This window comes from Octopus bimaculoides, chromosome 20, assembly GCF_046866305.1.
Source record: "Octopus bimaculoides isolate indiv1 chromosome 20, ASM4686630v1, whole genome shotgun sequence".
In the NCBI taxonomy this organism is placed as follows: domain Eukaryota; kingdom Metazoa; phylum Mollusca; class Cephalopoda; order Octopoda; family Octopodidae; genus Octopus; species Octopus bimaculoides.
In genome coordinates, this window is record NC_142947.1 from 20242670 (window position 1) to 20270169 (window position 27500).

The following is a 27500-nucleotide window of genomic DNA, read 5'->3' on the forward strand; positions in this document are numbered from 1 at the left end:
ATGAAATATGTAGACACTTTAGAAATTATAGTTAGCTGTAATATGTCGGTAAGTTTCAATAGGGATTCATTAATTCCTTCTTAAACATTTTGCTTACTTCCAAGTGTAATACGAATGCACTTGATAACAGTATATGAGTATATGTGTTGCTTTAGCAAGGAAAAAAGAAAATTAAGCTGCGTGTGTAGTGTCCCTTGTGGTAATGTATGCATGTTTCTCTGTAGAAATGCATATATGTTTGTGTGTGTATTGTGTCAAAGTGTGCATGAAATACACTCACACTCATTCCATCATACAAACACATGAATACACACACACACACACACACACACACATATGTACCACATATTTGTAATTGTCTTTCTCTGTGTCCCTATCTTTGACGTCAACAAAAATTCAACCAATCCTGAGTTGTAAGCAAACTCACACGTACACAAAGAATAAGAAATATATGTGTGTATAAATTAATACAAATATAGCAAATAGTACTAAATGGAAACGATGGGAAACCAGAAAATATGCACTGTAGAGGGAATATGCCTTTATATGGCATTTCCTTATGGTAAGTACATGATGTGCATTATTTATGTAGTGCATATATAATTTCTTCACACATTTGTCTTCAATCTCCAACAGCTATGGTTTTGGTCACCTACAGAGATATTTATAAACCTGTAGGTATAAGATGGTTGCCCGAGAAGAAAGTGTCATTTTGTATGATGCATGGTTAACGTATATACATAAATGTTCCTTCTTTTCACTCAACAAGTGTATAAGATAAGGTTTATAATGTATATTTACACAACTATACCTTCAACTGGTGTATATGATGGTGTATACATAATGATTCATATACATAATGGTTCATAAAGGGTATGTGATGTATAGTGAATGTGTATACATTAAAGATCATTCTTTTAAATCAATTGGTATTTAATATCCGGTGTGTGCCTCAAATTTTTCATGGGGATCCAATAACATTGAAGACACTTCGATCAGAACAGATTTTTTGAAGACTGTTTTTTGACTGTTTTTTTTTTACAGCATATCCTATAACATATCTCAAATGTTACTTGGACAGTAGATGAAATACTAATGTTTATCTGTTTCCGGTTAAGCTCTCAGTAGAATGAATTTGCATATCATTTAAATATCTGGTTGATGGGATATAATTTCAGTCTATCCGGATACTTTCATATATTTTGACTCTTTGGTTGTTTAGTTTTATCATCTCTTCTAGTTAGTGCATCTTCTTATGTCTCGTTTAAATTGATGTGAGTCCATCATCAGATAATTATACACTTGCATTCATTGTGTTAATTTCCTGTATTATTGCAAAACCATTTCTCAACTTAGTGATTTTCATTGCGACTCTGAAGTTGATTACTAGGTGCTTGCTGGTTGTCTTTCGTCTGTTGACATTGTTTGTTGTAAGTACCAATTCCATTCTATAAGGTATAGATATGGCTAACATCTGTGGCATCATTATTTTACGTGTTCCTCGCGTTCTAGCCTTCTTTAACCCTTTTAAATCACCCACATGTTTCTGTATATTTCAGCATATTTGATTATTGGGTTTATTTTACCCATCGTTTATTACTACGTTCTCTTTCTCACTGAGTAGGTACTACGTATCTGCATGCACTCATTGAGGTTTGAAGAATTATTAGACTACGTGATTAGACACGGCTCAGTCACAGAAAGGAGAGTTGTACCTATAACCCTTTCTAGAGACTCCAATATATGGTGGAAAGAAGGGAAGAAGTTAACCTTAGTTTTTAATCCCAGGGATTTGGTCCGAGTTGTTTCAAGAAACACTGCATAAACTGATCCAAAGAGTAGTAAGTCGTGGTGAGAGCCGTGCTAAACAAAACGACAAAATGACTTCTATTCAAATTAAATATACCACTCAAAGTAAATGTATCTTTATACGGTTAGAAAACATAACAAATGATATGCTATATTCACTTAATGTGATATTCTAAAGTCTTCCTCAATTGCATCGCAATTCAGTTGTTATCACCTGAGTGGTTGATCTCATTTGGTTGTCTAAATGTCCAGTAATTTAGGTAATAAACCATTAAAATGAGGTCATTATTATCGTGAAGCCAAATATGGGGTAGTGGCGAAAATGAAAGAGCTTCAGATCAAATACTACGCAGTATTTAGTGACGTTTCATTACGCACTCAGTTTAAATCCTACTGACAGAGTGAAAGGCCATGTTGAGTGGATAATTACCAGCAATATGATGGGAGTCAACAGGATCGATTATGCTCTGTTCGTCACAAACTCATAGATATTTGCCAATAAGAGTAATCATTATATAGAGAATAGTTCTAAACAAACTTTTTATTTAGTTTTTTTTTCTTTTCGAATCTTTACAGATAAAGACAAAAACATGACACCAGGAATTCGACCGTTCGATTAAGTTAGACAAACACAAAAATTGTTCCAGTCTCACATCTCAACAGCAATGCTCAATTTTATAATCTTATCACGAAAGCAGTTATTTATAGGGTTCGTAAATGATCAATGTTTTTGGCAGGTAAGTGAAAAACATATTGCAATATGTTTATGTCAGAGGTGAATAATTTGTGCTGTTAATGACACCAAGTCACACATTTTTGATAAGCTGATTTTTATACACAAAGAACAAGCTGTCCATTTTAGTGAACGGGTCAGTTTCATATGGCTTACATATACAGAGATAATTTTAACTGACTTTCTACGCTTTGTATGAAATAAGATATGCCAAATTTTTTTATGTACAAAATCGTGAAATTGTAACTTATTGGGTCCCCCATTAAGTTTTTCTGGCCTGAACAATGGCAATAACGGTTGTCGTGTCTTATATAAATATGTATAAAATCATATATATGTATATATATACTTACACGCATACAAACACGCATAAATATATATATATATATACATACATATATATATAAAACAAACAAAACTACAAGTGAATGAAACACCGTTCAGTGATATACCAACTATGTTGGTGATAGGCGTTGTCAATATAAACTATGAAACTTCCCTATTTAGAGCTGTACCCACTTAAAGATGTAGTTGTTAAATATCTTTTTTGTACACACTGCGCCATATTAACGTCGTGATCTGCAACTGTTAGGTTTTATATCAAATTGTACATTTGGCGGAAGTGATGGATATTTAACAGTGGATATGAGCATTTAATAGAAGGTCGGACACATTATACATCGATATCTATAATATAATCATGCATTGTAGATTAGAGTTCAAATGTAACTATTTCAAGTGTATTATCCATTTGCATTCATGATATAATGTACGTGTGTGTATACTTTACGTTAGTCAATGGACTTATTTCATCTGTGCCTATGCCATAGCGCCAGTATTGAAGGTCATTAAATAATAGTTGATGTCATTCGAGAGCGATGGAGGTTATTTATATGTGGAAGCTGTTTGACAATGGCAATATACATTTACATTTGATAGTGGAGTACTTTTGATAGTAGTAGAGAGTATTCAGAGAAATAATGAACATATAACAGAAATGAAGAAGGTGATGCACTTTTGACAATAGTGAAGGACATTTAAATATTAAAATTTTAACCTTAAATATTTAAGTATCCTTCACATTTGATTACTGGAGCAGAAACCTTAGTGTTGGAAGGTTCAAGTCAATAATGGAGAACTTTAAGGTGTAATGAAAGATACTTGACAGATAGGATATTTGACGGAAATAGCGGACATTTAGGTCGTCTGTTACTATTGTTTACAAAATTGATCAAAAGAAGGGTTTTGAGTAAATTTGACAAGAGTGTTAGACTTTTAACCAATGCAGTGGACATTTAAAAGCAATGGTGAACATTTCACGGAGGGAGTGGTAATTTGGCAGTGACGGTAAACATTTGGTCGAGGTGATGGATATTTAGTAGTCATTATGAGCATTTGACACAAGGTCAGCCATTTGTCAAAGTTCTTATTTGATAACCACGGTGGACATGCGATTGTGGTGGTATACAGTGAAGGACACTATTCAACTAAAGCAATGGACATATGAAAGCGGTTTTTAATCTCTTTTACGTATCGAATAAAATTATAATTTCATGAAAGAATATACACGTTTTTGTTTGTTATTTTCTTCAGTATTTAGTGCATAGCCAGAGTTGTATAGTATGAGCTAAGCTTGCTTCTGACTGGGTTCACGATCTGGTTTCAATAATTGGTTCCTAGCAGTTTTCTTTGTATATATCGCTTATATCATTGCAAAACACATAAACACCAAACTGCATTTCACCTCACAGCTATATCTCCAGCTTGAGAATCTGGCTGTAGTCAAAAGAGGAGGACAAATGAGCTTCCCTTAACTGATTCAAAATTTTGGAACATTTGCATTATATAAGAGTGGGAGTATATGTTCAAGTATAAATGCACACACATATATTCTTCTATTCTTTTACTTGTTTCAGCCATTTTACTGCGGCCATGCTCACCACCTTAAAGGTTTTTAGTCAAACAAATCGACCCTAGGACATAGTTTGTTAAAGCCTAGTACTTATTCGATCGGTGTCTTTTGCCGAACTGCTAAGTTACGGTGATGGAAACACACCAGCACCGGTTGTCAAACGGCGATGCAGGAGGAACAAACACAGACACAAAAACACACACATATAGATATATATACGATAGGATTCTTTCAGTTTCCCTCTACCAAATCCACTCACAAGGCATTGGTCGGCCCGTGGCTATAGTAGGAGATATCCAATGTGCCATGCAGTGGGACTGAACCCGGAACCATGTGGTTAGGAAGCAAGCTTCTTACCACACAGCTACATCCACGCCTATGTGTGTGTGCATGTGTGTATGTGTGCGTGCGTGTGTGTGTATGTGCGCGTGTGTGTATTTGTGTGTTTATGCATGTATCTATGTGTCTGTGTCTTGTCCTGTTACTATGGAAAATATCTACAGAAGCAGGCAGAATGGAGAACAATGCAAAGGTGAAAAGAAGAAGAGGTAATCACTGGAAAATGATCGAACTTACAGTAACTGATTAGATGGTCAGGTGTGGCAGGTATCACGCCCGGTTCAGTAGCAAACAGTAATGAACACTTTGTCTTAACCCTTTGAGCCTTGACCCCCCTGAACTTTATTTGACCATATACCTGTCTTCCTGATGCGCTCCACCGGTACAGCGGTGCTACGGTATAGAGAAAAATAAACCGGTGTTACGGGCTCAAAGTGTTAATCCACGAGTTGTTACAGAGGAAGCCAGCCTGATGATGGTCATTGTCCGCTGTTTTGGACTTGTGGATTCTTCGGGTTGTCGTTTCTTTCATCAACCTTTTTGAAGAGAGCATAGTATGCTTTGTAGGGAAGTTTTGCTGTAATTTCTTGTAGGGCGAGCGTAGGGGAGGCTTGGTATTTGCTAAGTGTACGTAATTAATTAGTGTTTAATAGGTTTAATCAGATAAGCCCTGTTCCCTCAAGCTTGTGGAAAATGGCATTTCAGACCATATGGTCCCAAGAGACACAGAGTATCTAAAACTACATTATCCAATATATCATTCTCATTTTTTTGAGGCAGTAGATGATTTGAGAAATATATAGTGCTATTCCTTGTTGATTCAGAGAACACATAAAGGTACCCTTCTTTATTTGACATGGCGGGTAGGAGCTGAAGTCACAACTAAGTGAAGCGGGGTTATGAAAGTTAAGTATTTTCGCTGTGGACACACACAAACATACAATCACATACGAATACATTTCGTCGGTTTGGGCGTATAAATGTCGAAAAGTTCGGTAGAGACATTTTTCTTCTTATCTTCATGTCACTTGAGAGACGCTAATGCCACGAAAGATTTGCTCCCTGGATCACAATTTGAGCATGTGGGAGTGTTGTCAAGCAACTTGGCTTGTTCATTTTTCTCCATTATGATTATTTTATCGCCATTGGATCTGTGTACAATAGAGATGGCAGAGTACTGAGACAGGGCTCATTAGACTACCGATGATGGTTTGCTTATGGTGTACATGTACAAAACCAGCCGCAATATCGGAAGGAATCCATTGCAGAAAAGTTGGAGCTTTGTGTACTGCTGCGAACGGCGTTTCTCTGGTTTTATTTCGGAATAATCTGCTAGAAACGTGCTTTGACGAGACATTTAAAGAGGTTAAGCGGTCATAATGGCCATACGACATGACTGTGACCAACCCAGTAATTCTAAACTACCAAACTATTGCTGGATAGTCGCTGGCCCTTTGATAAATATCGTTTTTTCCTTTTCGGTAATCCTCCAGTCACTTTATCCGGTTCACCCGGTGAGGGTGACAGAACAATCATGTAACAGGTTGTACTGGTTGACATGTTACAGCAGCGCTCTCGACACCACCCCCTAACACGCACGCATGCACAAACACACGCACGCATGCACAAACTCACGCACGCATGCACAAACACACGCACGTATGCACAAACACACGCACACACATATATACATAAGTTAATTGAGAGTCTATTAGAGCAGAATGCTACAAATGTGCACTTTATTTCGCTTTTAACAGAACTTATCGTAGCATTAATGTAGCATTGAAAGTTGTCCTTTTATAATTATATTGTGAAGAACAAGTAGCGAGACAAAGTAGAGGGCTGGTAGCAGAGGGGGTGAAGATGTTATATATCATTGTCTTAATGTAGTGAATGTAAATAATTTAAAGGAAACGAGAATTCCATTGAGAGATTGTTGTAAAGGGCAATGAATAATAATTTCAGTCTGGTCCTATATAAAAGGTGGTTGATTGTGCAATGAAGAAATTTTTTATAAAAAATTGCTATGTGATTAAGTTATAGAATTCCAGAAAGGCCAAAATTCTATAGACAAGAATATTTCCAAAAGTCTTCTTCAGTAGTTCGAGTCTGTTGCCATTCCTGTTGTCGATTTTTATTTGATTGTTCAGCTGGCGCTTGTACACTGTGGCTGATAATATTATTAAAACATAAACATATACACTTACGACAAAAGATTTCACATTTTGTAATATTCTCTACAGCTTAGTGATCCGAGCATTGAGATGGACGCGCATCGTAGAACATTATCAGCTGCGTGGTTTAGCGTTAATATTTAAAAAACGAAAATGGATTATGAAAAGTAGGGGCAAAAAAATAATTTTATCTTCAGATATTATTTTCTTGTAATGTATCGTAAAATGTTTAGGTAAAAGAAATGAAGATACCACAATGTGCAAGCGCTTTATGGTATATGCTTTTTATCTTGCATTAAATCTAAAAGTTGCATAATATAGATTGGTCTTTAGCAACTGAACTTCTTCAGCCAAAGGAGCTGTTTTCGAATGATGAGCATATTTCCAGGCCGGATCAGGATTAATTTCTACATTTGTTGTACTTCTTGAGAAAATGCTCCTTCATTTGGTGTGCAGTCAGTAGTAATTGCATAAATCTTACGCTATGTATCATTATATCGCTCAGATTGACCGTTTTCGTGAGGAATGTGCAATTTATTCCCAATTGTTTTTTTCTTTTAATTAACATTATATTTTAAAGACAAAATCTAAGATCTTCAGTCACTATGTATACAGCTGGATTGTTAGTAAAAAGAAATGATTGATTCGATCATCTAATTACTGGAGCATCATTGATATCTGAACATAGATACATAAATACATACCTTGAGTAATTATCGACAATAACCATTTGAAAACGACTCCTTTCGTTAGCCTCATAAATTTCATACACTGTTTCACGTATTAACTTTGTTCGGCAAAGCACGTTGATTGCTATAAGCACATTCTTTATAAAAGGCACACACTTTAGTTGCTTTATCTATGTTGAAAAGTACACTTTTGAATTTCACCGAATGATAAACCCGATGGAATTATCATTATATTCACGAAGTTGTTCATGAAATTACAGGGAAGAAAAATATTAAGAAACAAAACAAATTCTGGAAAAAGTATCAACAACATTCTTTATTTTGCAGAATAATACAATACATAAAAATAAATGATGACATTTTTTATTGCCAGAAGTTTATTCAGACAATCTCGATCGTTAGCGTACCAATTAATTACTTTTATTCCTTGAAGAACGCTTGTTGAAAATTAAAATAAAGTAGTTTGGTCTGATCATTTGTTTTGCAATTAACTAATGTCTCTACTTTCTGTCACTTTCAGTAATTGTTAGAACTTCCAATTCAATGCAAAAGTGTTTCAAGTTTAGTTCGTGGAAAGTAAGCTATAGGATGCTTCTTTTACAGCAATATAACAGAATGGGCATCACCAGAGGTATCTGTTTTCAAGTATAAATATTTCATATTCCTTACCAATTCTGTGTGTAGTCTTAAGGACACAGGATTTGAGACTATTCACTTTTTTTCTGATTTTGTAAAAAAGGTAATGGTAAACTGGTAAGCGTAACTTTACTTTATCTCAATAAAGTGGAATCCACCAATAATAATATATGCATTTTCTCATCAACATTTGAAATAACTTTCTTTATTAGGTAAAAGATAGTTCCTTAGTATTTCTAACCATTTGTAGATGGCTTTAGAGTTCCATAAGAAATGTTGTACCCTAGAAAGTAAATAGTTGTCATGTTCTATTCACACTCATCACACATTAAAGTAAGTTGGTAGTCTTTGATAGCTTTGTTAAACCTATTTAAACTTTGCTTATGTTCTTCCACACTTGTTCCACGTACAACAGCTTCATTTGTGTAAACAACAGTCACATTTAAATGATTAACAGTAATTATGTTATAAACTACTCTTTGCAAAGCAGCTACGGCATTCTACACATATAGTTTTCCATTACTTTCAAGCATTGTAAATAGATGATCATCAAAGTACAATGGTACTTGATATTCTCCAATGTTTTTTTTTTTAATCTTTTTGTCGATGCCTGTCCGAATAAATAACCTGAATATTGAGCAGCTTCCTTCTTCACAATTACGAAAATGTAAATATTCTGCTAACCGTAAGCGGATATTGGTGCACCATAGATGATATTGTATTCTGAAAACATCAATATGGATGAACAAACAAAACTGCAGATTACACTGTGTAACATGATTTTTGTCCTTGGGTAGCAACTGTTATTTCCTATTTGCTTAGTCCTAGAAAATATGAAAAATGGATAATATTTCCTTCAAACTTTGCTTTTGTAACATTTGTTCAAACCCCAAAGAACCCCAAGCAGCATATGGCTATGATATTCTCCAACTGCTCCTGCACATGATTAGAGAAGCACATATTGTTAGCCACCAAGGGACGTGCACAAGTGGTTAATATCAGGCAGCTGACAAGCAAATCTGTGGTACTGAGCAGAATATTTGCTATAACGATATTTCTGCTTCAGCAACTCAGTGCCGAATCTGTCTGAAATGCAATGGAAAATAAGTCAGTTTCAAAACATTGATGTCCAGGTCACAAAAGCAAAGTTTGAAAGGAATAGTAATCATTTCCTTTGATTTGTAGGTAAAAGCAAATAGGAAATAACACTTACTGACCGAAGACAAAAGATTTCTTTTACAACCTGAATAGTTCTAGTAGGACGATGAGGGCTGTTCGTTTTGCATGTATATCAAATACTTTTTTTTTGTTCTGTTCTGGCTGTTTAGCACCAGATCAATCTAGATTGCAAAAAACTTTCAATAAAATCTTTTCAAATCATGAACAAATCAACTGTTCGGATAGGATACTCCTAGTGCTACATTAGTCTGTGTTCTTACTTGGTCGTGTGGCTTGGTTCGAGATAGGCTACTCTGCTATTTCTAGGAAGTCAAGTAACCTCATATAAACACCTTTGTAGGTTCCATAAACTACACATAATAAGAGCAAGTGAAGAGTCATGGTTCTACCGGGTATTGAACCTTCGCTGTAGGTTCTATTCTCAGCTCGTTTACGAGATCCAAAATTACGACAACCGTTTCTTCCTGCCTCATACTAGTTACATCTTCCAACCTTACATCCTCCTATCTTATCACTATCACATTTACTTATCATACGACAGCTGCATCCTTCCATTTCACATCAGTCGCAACTTCCCACTAGCAGCACTCACATCCTATCACTTTACGACAATCATATCTTGCCTCCTTATGACTGTCGCATTTTTTCACTTTATGAATCAGATATACCTCCCTTTCCATAATCAGAAGCTCCGACCTTACAACAACGTCATCTTCTCACCTTACCAACTCACACCTTATCTCACATTCTACTAACTAAGGCAGTCACATATTCTCGCCTTACATCGGTCAGTATATTTACGACGCTTACATTTTTTCACATTACATCAGTCACGTCCTTTAACTTTACAATAAACACAGCCATGCACCAAACGCCAATCACGTTTCCACCATACGAAAATCAAATTCTTTCAATTTACGCACAGTGACATCTTTCCATCTTATGACACACATTCTCTCACATTATATCAGTCATTTCCTCTCACATTATGACAGTCATATACCTTCATCTTAAGGTAGGTACATATTTTCCATTTTACAGCAATAATATGTTGCAAATAAGAATATGACTGAATATTTTTAGGGGAAGCGGAAGAAAGATAGGAGGAAACACTCACAAAAAGAGAAATTGAGAGAGAAAGACGAATGAAAAACAGAGAAAGATATAGGCGTGAGAGGATATTGTATAAAAATAGTGCTTCTAAAGCAGAATCAAGGATGAACTGCAACGTGTTAAACTGCCCATTAAAGAACACACACACGTAAATACGTATTTGTAGGGAGATAAAAGTGGGAGATGACAAAGAGAGATAGAATGATTGTTCGTGTATATGTGTGATATGACAAGTATATGATATATATATATATATATATATATATATATATATATATATATATATATAAATAGAGAGAGAGAGAGATGGATGGATAGCTTGACAGAGACAGAGTTAGGAGTGAGTGTGAGAGAAAAAAAAGAGTTATATAGTAAATAACATGAGCCAACAGCAGTAAATTTCGACGAGATAAAAAAAAGAAAAAAGAAACATGCGATAGTTACCATGCTGGAAAGAATCACCAAATTACATTACTCAATACTTATTCATACTATCGATATATTACAGATATTACAATAAGTGGCGAAAAAGTCTTCAAAATAAATCTTCTGTGAAATATTATGTGACGGATTAATTTTCTCCATTTCTCGTTTACTCCGGAAGTTTATCATCAATTTTAGCGGCAAAGTTACAAGACCAGTTTCACCACCGAAAGAAGATTGATGGCACAATTAGCGTCGTATCTGACTTGTTGTGTCATTTTTCTAGCCATTTAAGTAGGAGATAGTTAATGTGAAATATTGGAAAACACAATCTTCAATACAACCGTTGAAATTTCTTTTGCATTTGTTCTTTTCTATGTGATCGGTCACACATATATTATAAAGAGGTAAATGATGTAAAACATGAAAGGTAGGGTGTAGGACATCAGCCCTGAATACATTACATATTTCCGATGTGAGATCACATATTTCGATCTGTGTTAATTCAGGATGAATGAAGGACATGTTTACATTCTATTCCTTGGTCCTGACAGATGTATAGTTAGATTAAAAGTTAGAAAGATTTTGGATATTTTCTATACGCTCAGTCTATTCCTAAGCACTACATTCAGTGCTAATTTTTTTTCTGCCTATCTACGCCTTGATTTCATTCAAATGAGGATATCTTAACATTGGCACATGGTTAAACATTGTAAAGGATGGTTATAGCAGATTAAATGGATACCAATGCATCCTTAATGTATGAAAACCAAAGCAAACATTTTAAAAAAGAGAAAAAAATAGTTCGCCGCTAGAATCTGAACTTTAAAAAATTAGATGGACGAAACTAAATACTGAAGAAGCGTGTAATCTAATGCTTTGTTGATTTCACCGCTCAAATGACTATAAGTTTCGCTCTCTTATAATGTCTTAGATTAAGGAACAAAATCAAGACGTATACTGAGGAGAGGAGAATTGCTTGAATGTACGCTGAGACGTATTTTACTACCATAGTGGAATGAAAAATAAAGTCGACCCTGACAGTATTTGAACCCAAAATGTAAAGTAACGAGACTATATGCCGACAGACCAATTCTCTACCCTCACCTTTTCCTTAATTCTATTTGGAATACTTGCAAATGGACTGATCACCGAAATTTCCTATACAGAAGAATCTTTACTCGATCGAATCATTCTCGGTATCTTATATATATTGACTTTCTATCGGATGGAATGAGGACATTTGTGATCGGAAAAACAACTTCCATAACGCTTGAATATTATACTGGATTTAGGCCGGTTCTCTATTGTCAGGTGAAAGCGAATGTCGCTCGTCAAGTCGATAACGTTACAGACAACCAAATGGCACCGATGGTTCTTATCTTTCAAAGAATAAAGCGTCTGAGGTCAAAGCATTTAATTCCAAGTAGGCTGCATAGCATGTTATGCTACTAATGCAAAGTGTAGTCTAACAGTATTTTATAGTGTGGCGTACTACTATACCACAAGGTATACCACTATACTAATCGTATAACATTGCGTAGTATAGTAGTACACCTTAGTGTAATATAATAGTATACCAAAGTATGAGTTAGTAGTATGCTGAAGTGTGTCACAGTAGTATACCATTGTGTGGTACAGTATGTACTCTATTGTAGCATAATAGTATGCCATAGAGTGTAATAGCAATGCATCATTAGCTTTGTACAGTAATGTACCAATAATCTGTTATCGTGGTACAGAACAGTGTGCTGTAAGTATAAATATAATAGTGCATTTACTGTATGTCACAGTGTGGAATAGTTCCACATTGCAAGTGGCAGTGGCAGTACTTCAAAATTGACGAGTGTTTTGTTGGCTTATATGCGATAGATAGACAATCTATCCATAAGAATTTTTTGTCTACTGTTAAAATGCTGGAATTAAACACCGACGTATTGAATTATGAAATCGCATTAAATAACCATATTACTCCATCGAAGTTTTAATAATAATAATAATAATAATAACACTAATAATAAAAATCCTTTCTTTATTGGCCACAAGGGTCTAACACAAAAACAATTAGGAACAATACAAAACAAGGGACGAGTGGAGTTTAAAACAGAAAAACGTGTAAACAATAAAAATAAAAACAGTTAACAAAAAAATTTTAAAAAGACAAAATTCCCCAATAGGGTGGGGTTTCGCCAAGGGACAATCAAAGTACTCCACACATCCTGGTCACCCCGACTACCAAGAGCACGCCAGGTAGGCACCCCTCTTCTCCTCGACTGTTCCGGCTTATAGACGAATATTCAGAGTAGGCCCATTCACACGAACCATTTTCGCAGCATTCACCCACCTTTCAAAAAACTGGGAAGTGGGCAGTACTTCCCTCTCTACCGTCATTTTCCTTTTTAAGTAGAACTTGTAAAAGTCAATGAGGGCTAGGCCAAAGAGGAAAGTGTCTGTCTTCAGTCCTTTCGTTACCTCTTTCGCTGTAGCCACCAGGCAGGGGAAAACTGCCTTTCCCTCCCGGTGAAAAGAAGACGGCGGGGTGGTCAGAATGGACTTGGCTGATAATCAGATCCATCCTACACGAGACAACAGGTGTTTGACAAAGCTCCACAGGTCAGTAATGCATGGACACTGAACGGGTGCAAGCAGGACTGTTTCATCGCCCGGCGCACATCTCGGACAAGTCCGTCTGACACTACTTCTTTCCATATCTGTAAAGCTTGTCTCGAACCGGCAGAGCTCCGCGGTAGCACTGCCAGGCCAAGGGTTTCTGACAGTCATGCGGTAGCAGGTGACGGAAGTGATGTACGCATTCGCCACCTCCACCTGACCCTTCAGGAATAGCTTCTTCTCTGCCCATTTCTGGGTGAATTGGCTACCCTACTCGTCACCTCCCCCAGTTCTTGTCCACCTGGAGGTCTGGATCAAACTAGATCCCGAGCAATTTATATGTTCCACCATGTTGTATATTGGATTAAAGTTCTAACTGAGTTTATTTGGTGTTGAATATAGGCCCGCTAAGGCTAACCATACACAGGAATGACACGCCAGGTTCCTAGTGTTACTATTAACAAACTGAAACAATGTTTAAACGAAAAAAACGGCACCAAACGGGTGTAAATTAAAGCTTTAAACAAGACTTACTTTCGGACGTTCGAAAGTACGTCTGTCGTGTTCAGTAGTAAATTTAATTATAATAATGCTAATAATAATAATAATAATAATAATAATGATAATAATAATAATAATAATAATAATAATAATAATAATAATAATAATCATAGTAACAGCAGTTTCAATTTTTGGACACCTTAGTGTCGTGACTGTTTACAGCAGCACAACAGACCGAGTGAGAGAGGAGGGGAAGAGAGAGAAATAGAGGACGAAGAGGAAGAAGGAAAGACTCATCGATATTCCAACGTGGGGACAAATTTGTATATAGAAATACAAGTTTGACAGAGCATAGGTAGTGTGTATATATCTATGAACAACATCTCGAAGTTTTCACAAAGCTATAGGAATCTATCTACAAAGCATCATAACGTATTTAAGATATAGTAAACTATCTATGAATGAAACATCACATCGTAGCTAACGTACAGAAATCTATAAACGTCTTTAAAGTTTTAGCAATCACAGGAAATGATATTTCAGAGTTTGAAATAACAGTTATGGGCTTACACATTTTTGTGACTGTTTATAGCAGCACGGCCAATAACAGTTTCAAATTTTGACACATGGCCAGCAATTTCGGGGGATTGCATCAAACCCAGTGCTCAACAGGTACTTATTTTCATCGATACCGAATGGATGAAAGGCAAAGTTAACCTCTGCAGCATTTGAACTCAGAACATAAAGACAGACGAAATGCTGCTGCTGCTGCTGCTGCTAATAATAATAATAATAATAATAATAATAATAATAATAATAATAATAATAATAATAATAATAATAATGATGATGCTGATGATGATGATGATAATAATAATAATGATGATAATAATAATAATAACAATAATAATAATAATAATAATAATAATAATAATTATTATTATTATTTCTTTATTGCCCACAAGGGGCTAAACATAGAGGGGACAAACAAGGACAGACAAACGGATTAAGTCGATTACATCGACCCCAGTGCGTAACTGGTACTTATTTAATCGACTCCGAAAGGATGAAAGGCAAAGTCGACCTCGGCGGAATTTGAACTCAGAACGTAACGGCAGACGATATACCGCTAAGCATTTCGCCCGTCGTGCTAACGATTCTGCCAGCTCGGACTACTGCTAAGAGATTCTATAGAGTCCCTTCAGAGTTTCTATAGCCAAGTGAAGAGTAGTTGTGCGGTTAAGAAGCAGTTTTGAAAGCACGTGAAAATGTCTCTATATCATAAAAGAGCAGTGAAAACAGAATCGTAGAAGCAATAAGTTTTGTTTCTAGCATAATCGATCACGTGACGTTGGCCATGCGTTTTGTTGATTTCTTTAATGACATCAGGTGTTTCATGTTAAGATAAAGCAGCTAAACAGAAATAATAACGGTGGGGGTCTTTGGCCTTTATCTTAAAGAGGTCATCAAAGCTAAAAATGATTCATAATCGGCCTTGATATCAAGTTCTACTGATAACTTCTACTCTGTTGTATTTAAATAATTAAACATGTTTATGTTAAGTACAGGATTCTTTTGTACGGTTATGAGGACCAGGATGGGTAAGGCCTCGTGTAATAGACGTAGTCAGTAACCTAATTAAACATCAACATCCGGGTTCTGGATGTCTTCGGTGGAAGCCACTTTTTTGAAAGCATTTGGACAAGGTTTCGATCTGTGACCCTAGTAGTATTTGAACCCAGAATGTAAAGTGAAGAGACTACATGCTCTCTTTTCTGCCTTCTCTGCCTCCTTGATACTATTTAAAATACTTGCAAAAGAAATTCTATTACGAATGGCCACAGAAAGAGTTCCTCCAGTGAAGACTATATTCGATTGAATCAATTCGATTCAATTGATTTCGTCCCTTTCTTCTAGCAGATTGGAGGTATCACATTTTGCATAAAAATACATTTTTGCTGATTACAATTTACATTTTTATTTTGAAATTTAATCATTAATATTATACTTCACAATAAATCTAACATTTTCTCATTCCGCCCTTCAGATATAAAAACGTTGCTAGTCCTTAATGTAGATTCATAACTGAAGAATGACTTTGTCCAAGTTTAATAATTCCCTTCCTCTAAATAAACATCAAAATTATACATGCTTTGCAAACACAGACCACTTTTCGTTTCATTGAATTCAATGGTTTAACTTTGTCATCTTGCTCTTTAATACTGTTTACTTTTTAAGAGACCGAACAGTGAAAATGAAAGTGAATTCTAAGTCTGAGATGCATACAATGTAAGCTGTGACATGTAGAAAAAAAGAACGCAGGTTTCCAAGTGATCAAATTTTGTGAATTTTGTCGCATTGCTTTCCCAAATGTTCGATTCTTAGGCGTTTAAGACATACACATTATGAATTATGGAACTCTAGAGAAACTGCGGGTGTTAAATGTGTTCTGATATATCATTCTAGAGAGGTAACGTACAGAATTTATTACTTTTGGGACCCTATGGAGATTATTGGGGCCATGTGTGTTCTCAAATGTTCCATTCTTGACAGTTTAAGATATGCAATTTATGTTTTACGCTCATAACTACTTTCATTATGTTCATAAATTATGAAGTCGGACGGTTTAAATAAATTTCAACAATGAAGCCGAGAGAGAGAGAGAGAGAGAGAGAGAGAGAGAGAGAGAGAGAGAGAGAGAGAGAGAAAGAGAGAAAGAGAGAGTGAGAGACTACATTCGACACATCTTTCAAGATGTCCCATTCTTGCGACATCTAACTATTATTTGTAGGCGTATATATCCTCATCGTCGTTGCCGTCGGCACATCTCTTGAATTCGAGGATTGAGTTCTTCTACTGGACGAATATTCGGACCATTAATGGTGGTGGCGAATGTGTCTAACGAGGCCAATTGTCGCGCAGAACATACGATTGCATTTGCCATATGAGAATGTCGGAATCAGTCGTAGATGCTATGTCGTTGTCTTTCTTCCTCTTTTCATATTATTTCTCTTTCAAACATTATTACGTTATTGTTTATGTTTTTTTTTCAGTAGTCGGAACAGTTGGTTACAGTCAGGGAGTCGAAGTTGAATTGACTACTACGTAGAGTGATAGCCGATTCCAATCGGTAAGTTTACTGTGATAGCTGCATGCTTCTCCAAATCCACATTCTATATGCATATATATATATGGAGAGAGAGCGAGAGAGCGAGAGAGAGAGAGAGAGAGAGAGAGAGAAAGAGAGAGAGAGAGAGAGAGAGAGAGAGAGAGAGAGAGAGAGAGAGACGGTAATAGACAGACATATAAACAGGTAGATATATATATATATATATATATATATATATATATATTCATACTGGTACTCTATCGGTTACGACAAGGGTTCCAGTTGATGCCACCAACGAAACAGATCGCTCTTGAAATTAACGTGTATGTGGCTGAGTACTCCCCATACACGCGTACCCTTAACATAGTTCTCTGGCAAATTCAGCGTGACACAGAACGTGAAAAGGCTGGTGCTTTGACACAGATGTACTACTCATTTTCGCCAACTGAGTTGACTGGAGCAACGTGAAATAAAGTGTCTTGCTCAAGGACACAACTCTTCGCTGGGAATCGAACTCGCGACCTTACGTGCGTGAGCCAAATAGCCACTAAGCCACTCGTATTCACTTACATACATAAATATACACACACAAACGCACGAAACGACTTACTTCTGTGTAGTTACTGCTAATCAAATACTGCTTTCAAAGTATTGGTCTTCACAATTCAACAGAAAATAGCACCCGCCAAATGGCTGCAAATGGATTCAAGTCAGTACAACGCAGGAAATTTTAACCACAGCGTTTTACCTGCTCTTATCTGAGCGGTTTTAAAATTTCCGATGTCTCTCGTGGTCACCAGATAAAATAAATAACTTTCAATTATCAATTCCCCCCAGTTGTTCCTACATAATCAACAACACTGTTGTTTCAAAGCGATTTTTTATTGTTTAGCGACCATTCTTTACATCTCAGTCATCCTTCGGCTCTTCTATCAAAGTGCTACCGTTACCACACTACTGTGTTTATGCTTTCTATTTAATCTTTATAGTTGCACTTACTCTTAGCTTGATCATTTTCGTCCTTCTATTAATAACTCTTTCCAGTGCTTTTCATTTCTATAGAATTCCTGCGTCTTTTTCGCTTCGATGATTCTACGACAGTTTATATGCATGACGAAATTTCGTAGTTTCTTGTATCCGCTGTTTTAGTTCGCACACCTCGTAATCTCTAATCATATTTCACGGTTCTATAGTAGGTGTGATGAAGGGCATCAGGTTGTAAAAATACTTTCCTATTAATTCACTATAACCCCCTTCCCCATTCACTAAATTCCACGTCTTTGCCAGGAAGAAGAACAGAAGGAAAAACGTTCCGTTCAGATAAATCAAATGATAAATCCATACGTATATTTATTCTAGTTACAAACAGATCCATAAACACATTCGCATACTTATTTGCATATATATATATATATATATATATATATATATATATATATATATATATATATATATATATATATATATATATAGATGTGTGTGTGTGTGTGTGTGTTGTGTGTGTGTGTGTGTATGCATATATATATATATATATATATATATATATATATATATATATATATACATGTACATATATATAGGCATATACATATAGATATATATACATATATATGTGCATATAGTGTATATATGCGTTCGTTGTGTGTTTGAATATATGCATATGTGTGTGTGAATGTATATATATATATATATATATGTATGTATGCATATATAAACATGCATATATATATATATATATATATATATATATATATTTATGTACATATAGTTATATGTAGTTTTACATATACGCACATACACGCATACACACACGCACGCAGACACACACACACACACACACACAAACACACACACAAACACACACATATATATGTAAGTCAATTATCGGCTAAACAGACATACACACACATAAGTATTTAAATCTGCACATTTGTGCACTTGTAGGAGAGCATGCAAAATAAAAAAAAATATTTCAACTACTGGAGCAGAATACATCTCCAAAAGCCTATAAAGGCATTCGGTGGTATGTGTATTGTCATGAATAGAATTCCCCAAAATAGGTGCGGAACATTAGGTGAAGATCAAGAAAATGGAATTCAAGAATAACATGAGACACACAAGTGGTTATCTATAACACAATTGTTAATATATACATACATTCATAATACATACACACACACACACACACACACACACACACACACACACACACACACACACACACACACGCACACACACACACCTATATATGTTGTTTTGCAAACAATTTGCCCATGCAAGTGCTACCAGTCGAGAACTCCGCATACCGAAAGCCAGCAAGTGTATGGGGTCATCAGGAGAGAATGCGCGGCGTTTCGGGGCCTACCTCTCGACGGCACCAATGCGCAGCCCCCCCCCCCCATCACTGATATGCTAGATCAACTTGTTATTGAATAGAGCTCAATATTCCTCTAGCCATCGCTCATCGTTTCTTTTCAACCAAATCCAATGACTAGACTTTTCCACTGTAGTTTGGATATCGGTCATGGTAATATTTTTACTTTACGATGAGTTAGGCCTAACGATAACAACAGTCGTCTCACACTCTACATCCAACTGCGATTGGAATATGCTCCGCTTTCTAACCTGCGTCTTCACATTTCACGAAGAGATTTCCATAGCAGTCAATCTTTCGAGCCCGATGATGAAAATAACACTGACATCTCATTTTATATTTACCAAAATTACATAAGAATATCTTGAAATACTAAAGAGTAAATTTATTCAATAAAATCGCCATTGGCTTCAACCACACCCTCCAGATGACTTCGGAATCTCCTGCAACTCTTCTGGATGATCTTATATAAGTTGGTGAATGCTGCTATAATCCTTGCCTTCAGTTCATTTTTGGTTTTACAAGAAGTTTTGTTGGTCTCTCGCTCAACTACGCCCCACACATAATAATCGAGGGGATTGCAGTCTGGGGAGTTCAGTGGCCAGATGTTAGGGGTGATGTCGTCGCATAAATTATCTGACAGCCATGACTGGGTTCTCCTGCTCGTGTGGTATGGTGCAGAGTCCTGTTGTCAGACATAGGATCTTCTAGCAGCCACCCTCTTGAGCCAGGCCAGCATTAACTCCTCCAGGCATTTGATGTAAACTTCCCTGTTGAGTTTGAGGCCGTATGGAAAGATGAATGGAGGCATAATGTTGCCATCACTAGTGATCACTCCAAACACCATGATTTTGACTGGATGTTTCATTTTTTTTTTTTTACTCTTGGTACATGTTTTGCAGACACCCTCACAAGGCTTCGGTCGGCCCAAGGCTGTAGTAGACGGTGTCACGCATCATGGGTGAATCCGAACCATCTGAGTGAGAAGCAAACTTCTCACCACACAGCCATGCTTATTATCATTTATTTTATTGTTCAATACTGGCTTGGCATTCACTTTTCACAATTGTAATCAAATCGTCTGCTTCACATTTCGTCCAATTTTTTAATTTGTCTTTGATTTGTCTTATCTCATTTTGTGTCAATCAAGTTTTGCAAGCTCTTCTCCGTTTTTTTTTTTTTTTCAAAACAGTTTTATATTTTTTCTTTCGGTTTCGTTTCATTTCTTAAAAATATTAAAGGAAAGGGCTGCGTGAATGTGTGTCCTAAACGGGCAAAGAACAAAATATACCTCTTTTTCTTAAGGGTAATTATTATACTTATTTTCATTATAAATCAGTACAAAATCTATAATCATTGTAAGTCTCTCGCACAATAAAATTTACAATATCATTTTCAAAAATATACACTTTCCTGTATCTCTGGCGTGAGCATAAATTCATTTGAGATGCCCACATATGGCTTGCAAACGAATGTACAAATGGCGAAAAATCGGTGCACCTCCTCTATCCAGAACTAGTTAAAACAACACATTCTTTCGTGTGCTATATGGAGCACTAACATCTACCTCTCTTATAATGAAGGAAAGTCAGAAAAAAAACCTCTCATCGCTGTATAAATATTCCGTTTGGGACTTGAATTCGTTGGAATGAGATTCATTGAAGCGTGCTTCCAAATGTCAGAATATATCTCCGTAGCAAGTGGGATATTAAAGGGTTTGATGAGTATAAGATCAAGTTGTGGGGCGCAATACTTGAGTGTAAACATTTCCGCCCTTAGCATATGTATATGCAGAGTGAGGGGCAGGTGTAGACGAGAGAGTTTTGTAACACCCTCATCCTGTTTACAAGTTAGGTAATCTTATCTGTATGGGCTATAGTATTGTAGGTTCGTGGGGGCCGGCATATTAAAGAACAGACCCAACGTTTCCTCTTTGTGTCGTCAAAGGACACTAAAAGAGGTTGAGATAGGATTTGCTCTCCGACTTCTCACTAGTAACGACTACCCCAAACACTGACGGGTCGGAGGATTGTAACCTGTATGGTGTGCAAAGTTGTCATCAGCTAGGAAGAAAGAATTACTAACAAATGGTGGAATGGTGGATGCAGCGTGCGCCGTTACAGTGCATGCTCACACATTACTACTACTACTACTACTACTACTACTACTACTACTACTACTACTACTACTACCACCACCACCACCACCACCACCACCACCACCACAGCTGCTGCTGCTGCTATTACTGTAGCAGATTTTAGTATTAACCTCCTTCATCTGAAGTTCTCTTTTCATATTTTTACCTTCAGTGTCAACATTTCAGCTGTTTTCATTTTCGTTAACAGCTAAGCACTTCCATGGGTGGCTCTCTTTTAATTCACTGATTTCAATATTTAAATTTAATCAAAGTTTTCAAATTTTAATTACTCTCCCACTTTCTTACAGTAACGTTGATATATTTGTTTTATCCGATAATAATTTCTATATAATTGCTGAATTTCTGAATCTATTGTTCATAATAGGTTCTCAAATTGGGTATTGCTTATTGGGAGCAGTCTTCTTTTTTTTTTGTAATGATTTATTTAGAGTTGATAGTTTATAATTTGTTATAGCATGGTGCCCGGTTTATGCAGTATTGGGTGAGTCATGTCCACTATACAGATCAGTTGTTCTCAACCAGGGTCCATATGGTCCCCAGGAGGTCTACATGAAATTTTTAAAGTCCACGCAACAAAATAGTAAATTGAGGATCCAAAGTAGCATTTTAAGGGGGCCTGAGAAAAAGAAATTCTGTTTCAGATGTATGTATTGATATGTATTGCAAGAAACAGCTAGGTTTCTTTCTCTAAAATTTTACATAATTCAACCTACTCAAGTAAGTGTGTGATAAAGCAAAACAGGAATTTAAAAGCTTCCATAAAACTAGTTATTAAACATCGAATTGCTGGTGGGGGTCACCAGAAGGAAATAATAATCGGAGATGTCAATAGATAAAAAATTGTTGAGATCATCTTACTGCCTTCTTTTGGTTAGAAGACAAGCAATTAGCCCCTGTCTGGATAATATTGAAATGACTCATGGCTTTCTACTTCAGTCCATACTTCATTAGCTTCTTCAAAGTTCACCTAAATGAAAATTTAAAAGTGAAGCGGATGAGATGATCTCGAGCTAAATTTGCTGAAAGATTGGTGAAACTCTTTTGAATGTTTCGAGTGAATGGACCTACTCTCAGCATATGTCTATAAGCAGGAGAACGCAGTTGGGAGAAGGCACTTTCTCTTAAAAGGGGGTGTAATTCGGGATTTTTGGGTTTCCCAGCTTAAATCCAAGTAGCTACTTCGTACTAAGAAATTACATTTAATTTTCTCCTATACCGTTCCTTATGAATAATTAATTCTATGCAAATCTCATAATTTTTCTCATTTATTTTTGTAACGAGTCCTTATGGGCCAAGCAAAGAAACGGTTACCATTATTACTATTATAATTTATAATAGTGAGGATAGAGGTGACAGTAAAAGCATTAGTAGTGATGGTGGTGGTGGTGGTGTTGTTGTTGGTGGTGGTGTTGGTGGTGTTGTTGTTGGTGGTGGTGATGGTGATGGTGATGGTTGTGACTTTCTTAGACGGCCCACCAAAACAATTATTGGTTGTTGAAAGTAGGCGTTACCTAGATTAGTTTACCAATGAAAAAAAAAGGATGTCCCAATTTCGTCTCTACACCAGCCAGTGTGTGGGAATGAGAAATCAGTCTCCTAGTACCCCAACACTTCACCCGCAAGCATAGCTACCAATATCACTTATCTAGAGGAACCGTTACTTCAAAGACACGGTGACCTAGTTTCCACAATACATTATGCTACACAATTATACAAACATACACATAAACACACACAATTGTGTGTGTGTGTGTGTGCACGCGCGTGTGTGAGTGTGTGTGTGTATGTGTGTGTATGCATATTAGTGTATATATGGGCATATACATATACATACACACAAATGGATATAGTTGTTCCACAAAATATGATGATAGATGCACACAGATATATCGATGTGTATGTATGTATATAAAGTTGTTGTATATGTATGAGTGAGTGTGTATGTATACACACACACACACACACACACACACACACACACACACACACACACACACACACACGCATATATATATATATATACATTATTATTGGTTTTGTCTTAATAACTGATGAAATGCCGGAGCAGACTTCAGCCCCGGTATCCGAAACTCTGAGTTTTATTGTGACAACCAACTAATTGTCACATATTATGTATGTATGTATGTATGTATGTATGCATGTATGTATATATATATATATATATATATATATATATATATATATATGTACACACATATATATATATATATATATGTATTTACATACATACATGCATACATACATACATACATATATATATATATATATATATATATATATATATATATATATATATATATAGATATAGATATATATATATATATATATATATATGTGTATATATATATATATATATATATATATATATATATACATACATGCATACATGCATACATACATATGTGTGTGTGCGTGTATTAAATTCATTGTTTCAGAGCCAGGTATACAGTACTTTTTCTGCCACCTGTTAACGACAGTGGACACACACACACACACACACACACACACACACACACACACACACACACATACACACACACATACACACACAAACGACCCCTACACACACACAATCTCTACCTCTAACTGCCCAAAAATATCGTCAAGGTGCTACCTTCCTATGCGACATGACGTTGTCGCAAAAATAATACACAATGCCTTTCGGAAAAAGACTTTTCTGGAATAAATATAGAGAATCCCCTGTTATTGAATACGTACACAAATGCCATTAAAACATCTCTCAAGAGTAAGCATAACAGGCCAGATACTCTTTGAGACATACAAGAAAGGTCAGCTGTCCTGCTAATGTTAATAACTCTCTGTAAATCAATGAGAAAGTAGACAACTATGGACAACTGCTTCGAAACCTCTAGCATCTATATAGTTAGGCATTTACTTACAAAACCAACTGCTCCAATTATTATTGGAGCAGTTGGTTTTGTAAGTAAATGCCTAACTATCAGTCTGACAGAAAAAGAAATAAACCAACTAATTCGCACATTACAAATACAATCTGTAAGCGGAACAGTAAAAGTATGCAAGGCTTTTCTCATTGTTTTTGTTATATACTTTCCAAAGATAGAATTTTGTTCCTTTATTAGAAACAAGATCCTTCTTTAGTAGGAGAATTTAAATGATAAAAATACAGAGGAGACATGCTCACGTATATATACACATACATACATATATGCATCCATACATACATCTTATACATAAATGGCAATTTCTCTTGGACGATCTGTCTGTTACCAACTTGGTGCCTACACCAGTGAACGACCCAATCTTGACGAAACTTTACATACATGTTAAATTAGCATCCAGTTCAATTATAGGCTGATTGGATTTCAATAAAAATCTATAATGGGCTCTCTAAGAGGGGTTGGGCTATCATTTGATAAAATGGGAAAGAGTGCAAAGAGTGTTAGTATGAGGGAAATGTGGTGGCATAGTGAGTGTGGCTAATATCATGAAACTGAAGAACAGTGTTGTGTAAGAGACAAATGTGGAGCGGCATTGGGGTGTAACATTAATACAGCTGTCATTCAGGGATATACACGCGAGACTACATACATACTTTCGATAATACATAGATACATGTATACACACACACACACACTACACACACATGCACATACACATACCTAACTTTTAAAACACCGAAGAATGGAAAAAAGGTGAGTGTGAGGAATATGTAGCTTTAAAGAGAGAGGGGTTTGGTGGCTTTTTGCTGTCCATCGCAAAGAAACACTCACACACAGACACACACACATACATATATATGCATACATACATATCTACACATGTCTACTGTACGCCATTTTAAAATCATGACCACTTGTGTGTAAATTTTGAAATGTGTGTGTGTGGAGGGTCAAAGATGGGAACAAAAACAGGACAGTGGAGACATACAAGGAAACCGAACGAAAATATACATGGAGGATCGTTAGACCAGATTGAGAGGAAAACAGTGAACGCTGGGAGAAATATTTTCTTTGAAAAGACAAAAGATATAAGAGAGAGATATATACAATTATCTATGTACACTTATATACGCACACGCATGCATAGGTACTGCGCCGGGCACGCTGCTTAGCGGCATTTCGTCTATCTTTACGTTTTGAGTTCAAATTTCGCCTAGATTGAGCCCCTGTGGGCGAGGTAACCGACTTACCCTCTGCTCCTAAAATTGCTAGCCTTGTACCAAAATTTAAAACCATTATTATTATTATTATTATTATTATTATTATTATTATTATTATTATTATTATTATTATTATCAATCTCCCATTCTCACATAAAATTGAGTATGTTCACATTTGGAGTGGGATAAGCTTCTCCATGCTTAAAATGCATGAGAAGCCGTACTTCCTGACGACACCACACACACACACACGCGCGCGCACGCGCGCACATACACTCATACGTTTAGCAAAAGATAAAAAATTGCAAGATTTATGTAGGCTATTTGTCTGCAACGCTGAAAATGGAGTCTCTTCTGCTTGTATCGTAATTGGGATAAGAGGTTCTGACGTTTCTGCCAATGTATTTTTTCTTTGGAAAGAGAGACGGAGAGAGAGAGAGAGAGAGAGAGAGAGAGAGAGAGAGAGAGAGAGAGAGAGAGAGAGAAAGAGAGAGAGAGAGAGAGAGATACTTATTCCTTCGTATTTAGTCTATGAGAGAATGGATGCAGTAGAGATTGCAATGGCATGTCAAAGAATTAGCGGCAGTACATACGTGGGAAAGATGTATTAGCAAAGTGATTGGAGAGTTGTAAGGAGAAGAATCTTGTTCGGTAGGAGGCATAGGCATAAGAGCGTCCAGGGTGGGTCGGATTTTAAATGTATATGCACGGTTATACTAAACATGTTGCTAAATAGTAGAGTACATTATAGAAATCTTGTTCTTATGCCAAGCGTATGTTAGTAAATTGTACCAAATTAGCATAACTATTCTAAATATGGTAATCATAAAGGATAGTAAATGTGGGCATTGACAATGGGCTTAATAAATTCTACGGCAGACTTCATTGCTATCTTCGATGCATTCACAAGCGCTGACATGGACACGGTGGGCAGCAGAGAATACGAGCAGGAGACGGCATGGTGATTGAAATATATATAGCGGCTGATTGATAAATTAGACAAAGAAAACACATAATTGCATGATCCTTGTCGTATGGGGTCGGGTAGCTTTAATATAGAAAAATTCTAGTTCAGAAGATTGTAGCTGGCAGCAATAAAATGATAGGATTCGATCAGTGCCAAAGGTATGATCAGAACTACTTATCTGAGGGAAATTAGCAATAACCGTACTGATTGATAAAATAATTACATGACTCACGTGCGTGCGTGCGTGTGTGTGTGTGAGATTGTGTGTGTGTGTTTGTTTGTGTGTGTGCAAATGTGTGTATGCGTGTGTGTAAACACATACTCACACACGTGCATACACACACCACATATATATCTGAAGCGTAGACACAAAAATATACATAGTTACAAAGAAAAGTTAAATTCTTTTTTTTTCAGGTAACTAATCAAAACTATGACGGAACGAAGAATTTTAATATAAAGTTAAAATGGTGGAAAATATATATTTTATGTTAAAAAAAAAAAAAAATCAACGGTACTGAATGAATTAATATGTGTGCATAGAGCTATGAAAACAGAAGAAACAGTGAAATTAAATGCATCAATTAGATATGCAGGAAAATAAGCATCAAC

The 27500-nt window shown here is 36.1% G+C and overlaps 1 long non-coding RNA gene across 30 annotated transcripts in view; it reads left to right on the forward strand.

The window, feature by feature from the left end:
- LOC106871257 (uncharacterized) overlaps window positions 1-27500 on the forward strand; it is a 434384-nt gene that overhangs the window by 350962 nt on the left and 55922 nt on the right. For 24 of the 30 annotated variants that reach the window (XR_016237577.1, XR_016237575.1, XR_016237563.1 and 21 more), the window contains one exon: window positions 2386-4106. The exons of 1 other annotated variant lie outside the window; for it this stretch is intronic. This is a non-coding gene — a long non-coding RNA (uncharacterized LOC106871257). Of the gene's footprint in view, window positions 1-2385; window positions 4107-17171; window positions 17249-27500 lie in introns of those variants that run through there. 5 more of the 30 variants (XR_016237583.1, XR_016237570.1, XR_016237572.1 and 2 more) reach the window with 2 other exon arrangements.